Genomic DNA, 14,993 nt, shown 5'->3' with positions numbered 1-14,993 from the left:
ACTGACCATACAAACAATTAAAGCTTACATGTTTTTGATTTTAGATTTATATGGTATTATATATATTTGTAATTTACTCCACCATGTAAAATTTCATTCCTAAGCCAGTAAGTGTATTTTTTTTACTAAACATGTATAATGCTGAGAAAGAGCCAGAAAGCATAACTTGCTGCAAACAGTGTTTTATTCCCACAACATGTTTCTGGCTATGCACCATTTTAAAGGGCGCATAGCCCAAAACATGCTGTGGGAATAAAACACTGTTTGCAGCAAGTTCTGCCTTCTGGCTCTTTCTCAGCATTATACATGTTTAACAGTAAAGAGTGACTGAAGTTTATAAGAGCACAAGTCACATGACTGGGGGCACCTGGAAAACTGACAATATGTCTAGCCCCATGTCAGATTTCAAAATTAAATATGAAAAAATAAGCTTACTCTTTTTAAAAAAGGATTTCAGTGCAACAGTCTGCTGGAGAAGCACTATTAACTGATGCATTTTGAAAAAAAACATATTTTCCTGTGACAGTACCCCTTTAAAGCAGGCTACTATATTCATTTTTGAAATATGAAACTCATAGACTACATTATTGTTCAGCACTGGATACTTGAAGGGGGTCTTAAAAACAAATATAAATATTTGAAGATTATACAAAATTTAAATAAATACACTGACAAAAAGATTTTACTTTTACAGGGGATTTAAATCAATTGAAATAATAATTCATAAAATTACAGATTACAGTGCATAGACAGAAATAAGATTATAGGTTGAGATGTTGGGGGTTATTTATCAAAATCCAAATATTTTTTTTCTAGTCTGACCAAAACTAGAATCCACAATTTGACCTAATTTATTATTAAAAAATTGGTTTGGGTAAAAACTAGATAAAATTGATCGAAAACGCGAATCCCGATTTGCTCGATTTTTTTCAGGATTTTCCCCGAAAAGCATGAATTTTTCAGATTCTTGCTCGAAAATACAGAAAAGGTCAGATTTTCGGGCTAATTCCAGCACCGAAACTTCAAAATAGGATAGGGGACCTAGCACAGTTCTGGATTTAGGGAACCGAATGTGACAACCTACTTCTTACTTATACTAGGGGGCAGATTTAATAAGGGTCGAATAGTAAATTCGAATTTGAATTTTTGAAACTTTCTTGGTGTCAAAATCCACACATTCTAATTTAATGAATTAAAAGGAAAGGACTCTTCAATCACAATAAGTAACAAATTCTCAAAAGTCACAATCAGGGGCTGACAACCGTCAGAAAATCAGTTATAATTACGCCTTGATAAAGCTGTTAAGCGAAACGCGCGTTGCTTAATTTCTCTGGTTTTTAACAAACTTTTATCTTTGGGTTATTTAATTGGGCTGGGTTCATCCACTGTTGCTACTATCTACGCAATCTTCTTTCCATTCTAAGGGGCCAGTGATTCGTGGCTTTTCAGGTTTAACTTAGTCTCCAACAAGATCAGGGCAAGTTAATTTACAAGGCCACAGTCCTGGTTACCCTGTCCTTCCTCCTCTTTGTGTTGTCCCAGTCTTAGAAATGAATAGGCAGTTAGTTTTGGGACAGCTCCACCCTCTATTTTTTCATTATATCCTTCTATCTTTCCTCAAGACCGTAGCTCTCTGATTGACCTTTACCCAATCCTTGGTCATAATCAATTAGATTTAAACTTTTCTCATTAACTTATCTTTTTAGTAATAGATAATTGTATGCCTGGCACTTAACCGAAATTTAAAAAATAAAACTAAAAAAAAACCCCATCAATTTATTATTAAGCACATGTGTATAAACTTTGGGCACTTCCTACTGAATTTTGGTATTTTTTAACTTAATTTATTCGAGTCCAATCATGACTTGTCAATGAACTGGTTGTTACCATTAACTGGGCAGCAGTCATTGGGTATATGCACTAATTTGTACTTTATATTTATTTATTTATGAATTGGCTTGGAATTAATTGATTCAGGAAGTGATTGATTTTCATATATTATCGTTGATGAACTAAAAGAATAGACATGCACTGCACTTTAATTTAAGTCAATCACCGATCTTATTGGTAGGGGTTGAATCTACCAAGTAATTGTAATAGACGGGGTTTCTTTCTATTCCTTTATTTTTTTTGTGCACATTCTAATTTCAATCACCCAATTCGAATGTAAATCACACCACAACCATGGAAACAGTTCCAATTCGATTATTCACCACCTATAACCAGTCGAGTTTACAAGTCAATGGCAGAGATCCGTTGAAGCATTTAAATATGTTAATTGCCTACCTGACATTCAAGTTTTTCTCAGAGGGAAAACTCAATTTGAATTTGATTCAAATTAGATCCAAATTTTCAGGTAGGGGCTATTCTATCAAATATTAGATGTTCAAATTTTTTCTTTCACTGACGGCGAATAAATTCGCAAAATTGCCACAAAAAAATCTTCGTCCAAAAATGTTTACACCGGCGACAATTTTAGGTGCCTCTTGACTTTAATGGGTGTCAGAATTGTCGCCAGCATCAGAATTGTCACCGGCGTCAAAAATATTTTCGTTTTGCGAATTTTTCACCATTGCACGAATTTCGCAAATTTTTCCACGAAGCGAAATGGGAGAAATTCGCACATCACTAAATATGATACCATATCTTAACTGTAATCAACTGAAAAAGTGTAGCGAATGTACTTCTGGATATACAGTATTAGGATCTGGCCACATGGGCAGATTCGGGGAGATTAGTCGCCAGGCGACAAATCTCCTCTTCTTCGTGGCGACGCAAAGAAGAGGAGATTTGTCACCTGGCGACTAATCTCCAGAATCTGCCCATGTGGCCAGACCCTAAGGGGGATAGCCATTTTCTCCACCATTCCCTAAGGTCCAAAACATCAAATCAACACTTTAGGAAGCCACAATACAGTACTTTAAACGTGCTTAAGAGAATCCAGCATTATTTCTTACTTCTTCAGAGTGAAGGTTAAAAAATGCAATGTCAATTATTTTCTGTAAATGTTTATCGCTTTCATTCAATGCATTTCATTTCCTTGTTTGCTTTTATCAAAGAATTCAGCTATTAATGTTTTCTTTTCATGTCTGTAAATGTTTTTTCTTATTTTTGACAATTGTAAACATGGCTATTGTAACTGAACTTTAACATGGGGTTATGAACTTTAGCAAGTTCACCCTTTTAACTACTGAACATTATTTGAAGAAAAATGATAGCTTGCTATTATAACTAGGCAAGCAAAGGTTGCCTTCTTCCTAATGACTTGGCTCTGTTCTTAGTACCTTATAATGCATTTTATGAGTGAGGGAAATGGTATTTGTTTGAAAGATCTCATGTAACAGTGATATCCTGTTCAAATGTAATTTTAAAAACAATGAGAGCCATTAACTCTCACGCAGAAAGCAAGATAAAGACAGATAGCACTATGTGGTTCTTTAATAAGTAATTAACCCTAGATTTGAAACATGAGATTGTCAAGTAATTACATTAATGTATAAGCAAGTTGGTAAAACTGTGTATATTTCTCAATTTATCCAATTTTAATAATTTTCAAAAAGTGTTTTCAACCCATTGAGGCACAAATATGGCCAAATTGAGTGTTTGAATTATTCATTTGGTTGTTTTAAGCATTAAAGGATATTCTTTAACAGGAAGATAACAAACCTGTACATTTAGGGCGTTATTTACTAAACTCCGAATGCAAAAATTCCGGAAATTTTGTGATTTTTTATTATAAAATTGGACTTTTAAAAAATCATGAAATTTTCGGAATTTATTATACCCTGAGGATGGAAAAAGTCTGAATCAGAAAATCCGACATCTCAGACCTGTCAAGGTTGCATATAAGTCAATGGGGAAAGTCCCAATCATTTTTTGATGTGCACTATGTTTAGTGCAATACGCCGAAGATTTCGGAGTTTTCGGGTGGAAAATCTGAAAAAAAATCGTGAAATTCCAATTTTCTCCTGCAAACCACATTTTTGGGAAAATCTAATAATAAATAAGCCTAAAAAAACCTGTGCGGATGTAATCAGAGTTTTTAGCAGAACATGTTGAGATAAATTCCGACTTTGATAAATAACCCCCATAAAGTACCCCTCTTATACTGTATTTCAGCTACCCTTTTTTATTGACAAACAGTAGCTTCCTGTTACTGGCATCCTTACTACAGTTTACTTTATTTCACACAGGAAGCAGATGGGTTCATGGGGTTTATAACAACAATGTTTTATTTTAAGTATTGTCTGTGTATCTTTGTAGAAAGTATGCTGACAAATAGGATTGTTTTAATGTGTAAGCATTACACCTTTTTCTTGTACATTGTGGAAATTTTGCAGCAAACTCTATTCCAGCCGTAGAAAACTATAGACTAAATGGTGTTAATGTAATGCATTAAAAAGTTGTTGATGCTGCTCAGTTCAACCTGAATATGTATAATTTGGGTATGTTAAACAGCATATGTAGTGGCACTTGTGGAGGACACAGAGACATCATTATCATTCCAACATGATTTTTACCATGCCCTCCTCCGCAAGAGATCCCTTAGGCCCCCATTAACTTAGTGGGGGACATTCAAAGCAACAGCCTTGAATGCCAGAACTGTAACACACCTATGATTAGATTGAAAGCTTTCACTGGAACAAACTGTGGGGCTGGTACAGGAAAAGGTAACTGTGGAACTAATTTTTCTGTAATTTATATACAAAAAATAAAACATAAAAACCCACAAACAACTACATAAATTTATAATCATATACATTATACATTTTATGCAAAGAGTACAAAGGTGTAACCGCATAGTGATGTGTAATTTACTACATGTTAACATAATTATTAATGTATTTTTATTAAGAAGACATTATAGGGCTTGTGCAAGTGCAAAATGCTAAAATGAATGCAAATTATTCACAACGGTATTCTGCATCTACATAATCATTTAACAAGTAATATCACCAAAGTGGCCTCTTGGTCTGCTGTGATGTGCTGTGAATGACTCCACACAAGTGCCAATTGTAGGTTTCATGAATGCATACCACTGACTTGTGTCCAGGGAATCAAAGTTCAATGGTGTTATTGACACAAGACATTCACACAAAATACCAGTTAAAAAGAATGTAACAACTTGTGCATTATTTTCAAAAATGAAGGCTAATTTTCACCTGTACTGAATATTAAATGCAAGATACGTGTTATATAGTGGATTCCCTTAATGAGGCTGAAATTTTCTCAGAAATGCAAACATGGTTATTTGCACCCACATTTGCATGGAGAGCTGCTCTGGTAAGTAAGCCCTTCTCACTTTGTACCATATTTACAGTATAAAGCAAAATAGAAAAGTCAAGTGTTTAGTTAGTTCCTAAAATTATTTTTATCAGATTGATCAGATTTTATGGATATCATCAGCATCTTTTAATCATGCACTGTATTTTCTTTTATTCTTGATATAAATGTCAATGAAAACTCCAGATATACAGTATTAACGTTAGGTTGAAAAATGACACACGTTTTTCAAGGTCAACCTTTTAAAAAAATATTATCTTCCGTAAAAGGTTAAAATTTATTTGTTTTGCAAACTTTCTAAGAAAATGAATGTCCAAAATATTGTATTCAATCCATCGAAAATAGGTATTTTACAACCTTTTCCATGTAATTTTTATTCTTCATTCAACAAATGCATATGCCCTTTTTATTATCTTCATTAGGGATGCTCCAAATCTAAAGCTGGCCATAGACGCAAAGATCTGATCGTACGAATCGAGGATTTGTACGATTTTCGGACCGTGTGTGGAGAGTCCCGACATTTTTCGTCCGGCGGAGATCGGTCGTTTGGTCGATCGGACAGGTCAGAAAATTTCTGTCGGCTGCTGATAATATCTCTGCATGTATTGCCGTTCGTATGATTTTCAGTGAGAGACTGTCACTAGCTTTGGTTGGACATAGATATCGTACGATTGCTGTCAGGGGCAGAACATTGCTGATCTGTTCTTTAACTAATCTGACTGGTAAGACTTTGATCTGAATGGTTAGTGGCGGGTCGGGAGATGGGAAAGTCCGATCGTACGATGATTCGTACGATCGGATCTTTGCATCTATGGCCAGCTTTAGATTTGGTTTGGGATTTGGCCAGGATTCTGCCTTTATCTGCAGGATTTGGCAGAATTCAAGTGCCTGGCTGAACCAAATCTGATACCTAAAAATCATATGACTTTTCATCACATAACAAAGAAATTAGAACATGTTGAACCGTGCGCTGCACATGCAGTTCGTTTTTGCCCCTCATTTCCCTAATTGTCATATGCAAATTAAAATTCGGTTCTGTATTTGGCCAAATCTTTTGTGAAGGATTCGGGCCAATCCTAAAATAGTGGATTCATTGCGACCCTAAAATTCATGAAATTTTTGAATTACAGGTGATTTCTAGTCATAACATAATGAGATGTGCATTGTAGGGAATACACAAAGAGAGTAAAGAGAGGCTAGCTAGCCCTACCTCCACCTATATATAAATACATCTTTGCATATCCCCTAGTACTTTAGTTTCACAAGGCTACCTTTATTGATGCACTTGTTTTGCATAGAAACATATTTTGGGTCAGGCATTATGTACTTATATTTATTTTATTTAAAAATGTGTTTTAGTAGCCAACAGAGAATATGCAGACTAACACCATAAATCAAAGATTCAGCTGGTGTGTAGTGAGCTGCTATGCAATCATCATATCATAAATAATGTCTCTGTTATGTTAAAAGTAGCATATCCATTTCTCTGAAGCTTTCTGTTTCAAATTATTGTTTTCCGTGGCTAAGGGGTTAAGTAGGTTTTATACTCTGTAGGCAGTCTTGGATTTATGTAGTACAGATGATAAATGCTTTTTCCTCATCTCCACAATCAGGAAGGTGCCCTCCAAGACAGCGAATCATTTAGCTTTTAGTCCCTTCCTCCATCAATTCTGTACACTGGTCTAAAATATTCAGTAGATTGGTTCTGACAGCATCATACTGTATGGCCAAGCACTGGAAAAGATACTAAACTGTGTTATTAATCCCATACTAGTAGAAGACTATATTCTACTAAACAGTAATCATTGTGCATACCTGTTTTCCAAAATGCATTACTCACAAAGCTATTCACTCACTGAAGTCTAAATAAGCTCTAGGGGAGAAAACAAAAATAAATAAAATAGGCAGAACATATATATATTTATAGTGAGTGGTAACTCACTTACTAGTTCACTGAACAAAACCAAGTGACCTAGACTATTATTACTTTTTGCCTTGGGTGCCCTTTTTAAACATACTAAGCAAAAAGTCATGTAATAAAATTCCAATAGGTATATGTTATTAAAGTTGCTAAGGAAAGAATGCGTATTGTATTTTGTCATATTGTTTCCATCAACATATTTAGTGATCCGTATGTCAATAAAATGAAAGATTGCACATTTTGCCCCAGTGCATATTGCATGTAATAAAATAGCTTATTAAAATGTTTTGCAGCAAAAATGCCATATTTAAGCAAGTCTTCAAAATGTATATGAACAATGACAATTTGTATTGTGAAAACCGCTGAATAAGTAAATCGAAATTTTTGAGCTTATTTATGCAATTTGTGTCCACGTTTGACTTTTATTACATTTACTCATAAATAGTTACATTCCATACAGCAAATGCACACTAACAGCTACTTTTAGATTTTACTAATAAAATAACGTATATATATTTTGTTTGCTGAATAATTGTAATAAAAACATTCTACTTTGGTTTCCAGCTATGCTTCAAAAACATACTGGCAGGTAAATTGGCTCCTGATTAAACTGGCCCTAGGGCATGCCTCTATTCATATAGGAGGGACTGATAGGGATGATAAACAATCTCTGTAAAGCATTGGAGACCAAACTGAAACATTAGGTTTATAAACCTGTTGGGTTCATAAGTCCTACAAGTGTGGATTTCTACTGTAGTGTTCATTTTAAGCATGGACTGCACCCAGGCAAGCTTTCACCTGGGAACATGAGTGCTGACTATATATATATATATTCAAGAGCCATGAACATCCTGTAGATTATTTCCTTATAATACACAAAAGCCATGAATATCCTGTAAATTATATCCTTATAAACGGTGAGTTCTGATGTCATCAGTTATAAACGGTGAGTTCTGATGTCATTTCTGTCACATGACTCATTGAAATTTGTGTATTATAATTAATAAAGTACCCCCAGTTGCAAAATATGAGGATATTATAAGTTACCTCGGATTTCCATGACCTGTATAAAAACACTCGGCCTTCGGCCTCGTGTTTTTATATGGTCATGAAACTCCTCGGTAAGTTATAATATCCTTATATTTTACAAAAGGGGGTACTTTATTCACTATATAATACACAAAAGCTATGAATAGCTGATAAATTATATCCTTATAAACGGTGAGTTCTGATGTCATTTCTGTCACATGACTCACTGACATGTGTGTATTATAATAAATAAAGTAGCCCCAGTTGCAAAATATGAGCAAATTAGAAGTTACCTCGGAGTTCCTTGACCATATATATATTTTACAAGAGGTGGTACTTTATTTTACTATATAAATGTTGCTTAGTGATGGCATCAGTTATAAAAGGTGTAATATAGAATTTCTGGCACATAACTCACTTGGGTATTATAATAAATATATATACAGTCAGGTTCATAAATATTTGGACAGAGACAATCTTTTTTCTAATTTTGGTTCTGTAAATTACCGCAATGAAAATTAAATGAAACAACTCATATGCAGTTGAACTGCAGACTTTCAGCTTTAATTCAGTGGGTTGAACAAAAACTAAAGCCTTTTTTAACACAATCACTTCATTTCAGGGGCTCAAAAGTATTTGGACAAATTAAAAAACTGAAAATAAAATGTTCATTTCTAATACTTGGTTGAAACCCCTTTGCTGGCAATGACAGCCTGAAGTCTTGAACTCATGGACATCACCAGATTCTGGGTTTCCTCCTTTTTAATGCTCTGCCAGGCCTTTACTGCAGCGGCTTTCAGTTGCTGTTTGTTTGTGGGCCTTTCTGTCCATAGTTTAGTCTTCAACAAGTGAAATACATGCTCAATTTGGTTCAGATCAGGTGACTGACTTGGCCATTCAAGGATATTCCACTTCTTTGCTTTAATAAACTCCTGGGTTGCTTTGGCTGTATGTTTTGGGTCATTATGAAACACCTCCCAATCAATTTGACTGCATTTAGCTGGATTTGAGCAGACAGTGTGTCTCGGAACACCTCAGAATTAATTCGGCTGCTTCTGTCCTGTGTCACATCATCGATAAACACTAGTGTCCCAGTGCTACTGGCCATTTACACCCAAGCCATCACATTGCCTCCGCCATGTTTCATAAATGATGTGGTATGCTTTGGACCATGAGCTGTTCCACGACTTCTCCATACTTTTTTCTTGCCATCATTCTGTTAGAGGTTGATCTTGGTTTCATCTGTCCAAAGAATGTTGTTCCAGAACTGTGCTGGCTTTTTTAGATTTTTTTTAGCAAAGTCCAATCTAGCCTTTCTATTCTTGAGGCTTATGAGTGGCTTGCACCTTGCAGTGCACCTTCTGTAATTACTTTCCTGCAGTCTTCTCTTTATGGTAGACTTGGATATTGATACACCAACATCCTGGAGAGTGTTATTCACTTGTTTGGCTGTTGTGAAGGGGTTTGTCTGCTACATTGATAATGACATAATGAAAGAATTGCCCACACCTGCCCATTAAATAGCCTTTGAGTCAATTGTCCAATTGCTTTTGAGCCCCTGAAATAAAGTGATTGTGTTAAAAAAGGTTTTAGTTCCTCAGATTTTTATGCAATCTTTTTGTTCTACCCACTAAATTAAAGCTGAAAGTCTGCAGTTCAACTGCATCTGAGTTGTTTCATTAAAATTCATTGTGGTAATGTACAGGACCAAGATTAGAAAAAAAAAGTCGTCTTTTGTCCAAATATTTATGGACCTAACTGTAACTTATAACATCCCTATATTTTACAAAAGGCGGGACATATATATCTATATATATATATATATATATATATATATATATATATATATATATATATATATATATATATATATATCCACTTCTAGGGTACCTGGAGAGTACCTGTGCAATAAATAAGAATATGGGATTGTGATCTCCCTGGTTAGGCTATCACCCCAAAAAAAGAGGCAAAATATACTTGTTTTTCACTCTCTGTCATGAGGCAAAAGCCTATTGCTAAATGCCTATGAAACTAAAACTGGTAAAACATTAAATAACAAATGAAAATGTTTTGGTGCTACTGTGCAACTCTTTCCCCTCATGATCCATCATACACACAGGAAAGAGTTAGACTGTTCAGACAGAAAGACAGACAGACAGACAGACAGACAGACAGATAGATAGATACAGTAGATAGATAGAGATATTTGGTGTATTATGCTTTTTCTGCAGTGCCTGTAGCATACAATTTGCCATTAAATTCATAGTCCCTGACATTCAGTTATAATGAACTTCAACTCTCAATTAATTCTGTTAAAAGCTAGACAACCAGTGTAGTTTAAAATGTTGTTCTTATCTACTTCTATACAGCTGCCTATGTGTTGCTTATTCAATAAATGAGAAAGGTGTATGTATCTTCCTAGCTAAGCAGCTAGGAAGTTTGCTGCTATTTGGACTATGTCACCACATGCCACTACATAATATATAATAACATAAAAATGAAGACCGTGGCATTTTACGGTTTGCCATGCACATATCAAAACATCTGCTCCATCAGTAGTTAAAGTCTAGGGATTTCCCTATAGTCTGCTTATTTTTCTCCTGGCCAAAAGATATGTGGTTACAATGAACATGATGCATAGACATATTTTTAGTGCCCCTTAAACAGATGAATTACAAAAAGCTTTTATCTTCTGTAATTTCTGACAACGTGACATATTGCCCTTAGGTAATATATAGCTCATTAGCTCTCAAACCATATTAAAAAAGAAAAGTGGAGATTAAGACAGATGTAGGAAGGCTACAGGATGCATTTGGGGTTCAAAATAGTTTGTTGAGCAAATACATTTAAATATTTGTAAGGGTGGTAAAATACCTTAACCCCTTCAGTGTCCCTGCTGCAATTTCCTACAGCCTTACAGGGAAGAAGATTCTGGGTCAGGTTTCCATTTCTCCTGTTTTCTTTACTAAAAATGCAATTATTAATAATGGATATGTTGGTATCTATTAAATAGATAGTAAATTGTCATATCATAAAACGTGCTTTCACTCACACAGACGCATAAGTACACAGTCTCTCACAACTGAGATTGTAGACTACCCCAGGGCCAGACACTGGACCAACAAAAGGTTAAAAAACTATCATATTTCACCATCAAAAATCAGCACTCTACAGCTTAATTCCAAGATCTTTCCCAAACATGACCTTCTTCAGGTTAGGGGCAAATTCACTAAACGACGTAGCGTCTAACGCTAGCGTGAATTCGCCAGCGTATCGCATTTTCGTTAATTCGTTGATTCACAAACAGACGCTGGCGTAAATTCGCTAGTGTTACTTCGCACCCTTACGCCTGGCGAATTTGGGCAATGGACGTGACTACGCAAATTCACTGATGCACAAATTATTCTGAACGTTACTTCCTTCGCCACCTCAGACCAGGCGAAGTGCAATAGAGTAGATAGGGATTGCTTCAAAAAAAGTTAAACATTTTTCTAAGTGCCAAAAAACGCTGGCGTTTTTTCTTTTTTTATGGGTGATAGGCTGAAAAAGATCGAAAAATTTTTTGGGGCTACTCTCCTTCCCCCCTACATTTCCTAACTCATGGTACCTTAGCTATACAGTGGGCACATGTGTAGGGCAAAATAAAAATTTTACTTGCTGTTTTGAAGGTTTACCAGGCTTGTGTAGTGATGCTACATATACCTCCATTGTAACAATTTGGCGCCGTATGCAAATTAAGCATCGCTAGCGTTACTTTGCTTTGCACAACTTTGCAACCTTATGCTTCCCCTGAGCGCAACTTCGGATTTTAGTGAATTTGCGTAGCGCTGGCGAAAATACGCCTGGCAAAGTGCGGCAAAGTGCGGCGAAGTGCAGCGAAGCATGGCGAAGCGGACGCTGGTGCAACTACGAATCTTAGTGAATGTGCCACATAGTCTTTTCTTTCACAGGCCACTTGGTGCGCTCTCATTCTCAATCCCAGTTATGCCCTTTGGTCCTCTGCCATGCTCCTTCACACACAGAGGAACGAGCAGCCTCCCCCCAACCAACCCACCCACCACCAAGTTTGGGAGATCAGCCCTTTTCCTTTTACCTCTGTTAAATCTTTAAGTTGTTAAATATATATATATATATATATATATATATATATATATATTTTTTTTTTTTTTTTTTTTGAATATATACAGTATTCTTAACCATAATGTACTCATGGACATATATGGATTATGCAAGTATTTTCTTTTATTAACTACTTATTACATCTACGTGTTTTTATTTCTGTATAAAAAGCTGTAAATATAGATATGCATGTGTTAAACTATATAACAAACATAACATTGTGAATACATTTTTGCAGTGGAGATAAAATAAAATAGCCAGCAGTTAAATTGAAATACCAGCTATTTATCACTTCTTATTGTTCACAAATTATCAAACAAATGGAAGTGAGATGACAGTCTCAAACCTTGGTGCTATAACATCTTTGGAAAGGGCATATCATGCATAGGTGAGCAACTGTACTGGGAGAGAGCAGAAAACATCACTCTCGGTTCAGAGGGCTCATTGATGACCAGAAGCTAAAAGAAGCACACGATAAAGTGAAACAATATTACTTTTCCTAGAAAAGGTCAAAGCAATGTCCACAAAAACATCTCAGAGGACACACACGGTAAAGAGGAAAAAACTGGCATAGTATTTTAACAAGGTTTAAAAGTAGTTAAGAAACTTAATAATAAAAATATATCTAATACCATGTATTTGGCTGTCTATCAGTCTATCATTTACTTTATCAATCAGTCTATTTTTTTAAGATGGCCTGATTTGGTAATAACTATACACCCTAACTGCCTCTATATGTATATAATTAATATGGTTTCAGGTTAAAAGAAAATCGCAAAATTACCGACATAGAACTAAATGTAAAAATTCCTGCTTGGAAGGTGCTTAAACCCAGAAGAAGAAGACTGTTACTCTAAAATGTATATATAATGAATACCAATAAAGATGATGTGTCCTTTAAAATGTAGCCACCATATTATACATCTTTAGGGCTCTTGTGTATATTACTACAGTTTACAAATTATACATTTATATTGCCTCATAAAGTATTTTATTTTATGTTTTATATTTGTTTTATGTTACCTCATAAAAATATATTTAGATTTGAGAATTAACCTGATATCAAATATGTGTGCCTCTAAAGTCTGGGTAGCATTTTATTTATAATTAGTTATTTAAGAAATGGTTTCTGTACATAATCAAAATAAACTCTTTTTTTTACTGTGTCTTGGTTTTATTTATCTCAGGTTTTATTTCAACTGATTTTCTAGATATGGCTATGATTAAAAATCACTGATGCAATCATTGATGTCGTAAGGGATTCTGTGTGATTTCAAAGAGGACTTTTTAACTGAAAATGTCAGTTATCTTGGCATCTTTATGCACCATATCAGAAAAATCTTGGAGATGGGGGTAGGTTTTACTCTTTAATAGCTGTTTTTTAGTCAAATGTTATCAAAGGTGCAGAACATTCAGGTTAGAGATTGTAGGGAAGTTGTGAGGATTACTCACCCTAGTGGTCTAGCGGGAGGGGGTCTGCAGGGACACCCGCCACGCTCCTCTGTTGCCGTGTCTTAGGGGTCACGCCACACGCTACTTCCTTATTTATAGGTGCTGGCGTTCAGACGCCAGCACGCATTGGTGCGAACTTTTGTGTATTTAAAGCCACAGATTACAAAATCACATTGCCTGTTATAGGATCTTGTGTCCTGGTGCTTCTGAGCTTAGAGCTATTCTGTTATTTGATTCTGATTATCTGTTGTGACTTCTGCCTGCCTTTGACTATCCAGACTTCTGGAATCCTTACCCTGCCTGTTATTCGACTTTCCTGTGTCCTTAACCCCTCTGCTTGATCACCTGGTTTGACCCTTGCCTGCCTGACTCTGTTTTGTACTCTGCCTGCCCCGACCCAGACTGATCTGACTACGATTCTGCCTATGCCTTGTACCGTGACCATCCGCCCAAAGACTTTGCATTACAGTTGTGCCCCTTTGCCTGTTCAGAACCTCTCGCTTGGCACCTCTCTTAATAAGACCTGGCGGCATCCAATTAGCCGGGGGCTCCTCCTGAGGTGAAAGGTGACTGTTAAAGGCGGAAGCAAGAGCCAAGAACAGGGTGCTTAGCATTGGTTCTGAATTTAGGGTGCCGACCGTGACAGAAGTAGACTGAGTCTGATTCCTTCAGACTGACAGTGTGTTGCATTTGTGTGTAACTAGAGAAGTGTCTTATAGACGTGTGATTGACGTGTGATTGAGAAAAACATTAATGTATATTTTAAGACTAGAAATGAGCACGTTTTTCTACCTGATTCACAGCAAAATTTATGGTCAAACATTCAGACGGTTGTTTATCAAGGTCTGAATTTATCTCAGTATTTCTAATATCAAACTTTGAATGACTCAGAATTCCCGAATGGGTCAGGCAAACTTCAGAGCTTTTCCCAAAATCTCTTGAGTTTTCCGCAAAAACTAAGATGTTTTCTGAGTTTTTTTGCGCAGAAACCACAAAATCATCGGATATCGGTACGGACATCAGCACAGACACTGCAACCTTCCTCATTACCTTATATGGGACCTCGAGAGCTTTTAGATGCCAGGGTTTTGGATACATAGTTTTTAGACCAGTGGACATTAATAAATCTCAAAAAATTCCTAGTTTTTTTTTTTTTGCACCGAAAACTATGAATTATTCGAGGTTCAGA

The sequence above is a fragment of the Xenopus laevis genome, chromosome 4S (assembly GCF_017654675.1).
Source record: "Xenopus laevis strain J_2021 chromosome 4S, Xenopus_laevis_v10.1, whole genome shotgun sequence".
Taxonomy (NCBI): Eukaryota; Metazoa; Chordata; class Amphibia; order Anura; family Pipidae; genus Xenopus; species Xenopus laevis.
The sequence above is the reverse complement of the archived record's forward strand: the minus strand, read 5'-3'. Positions refer to the sequence as shown.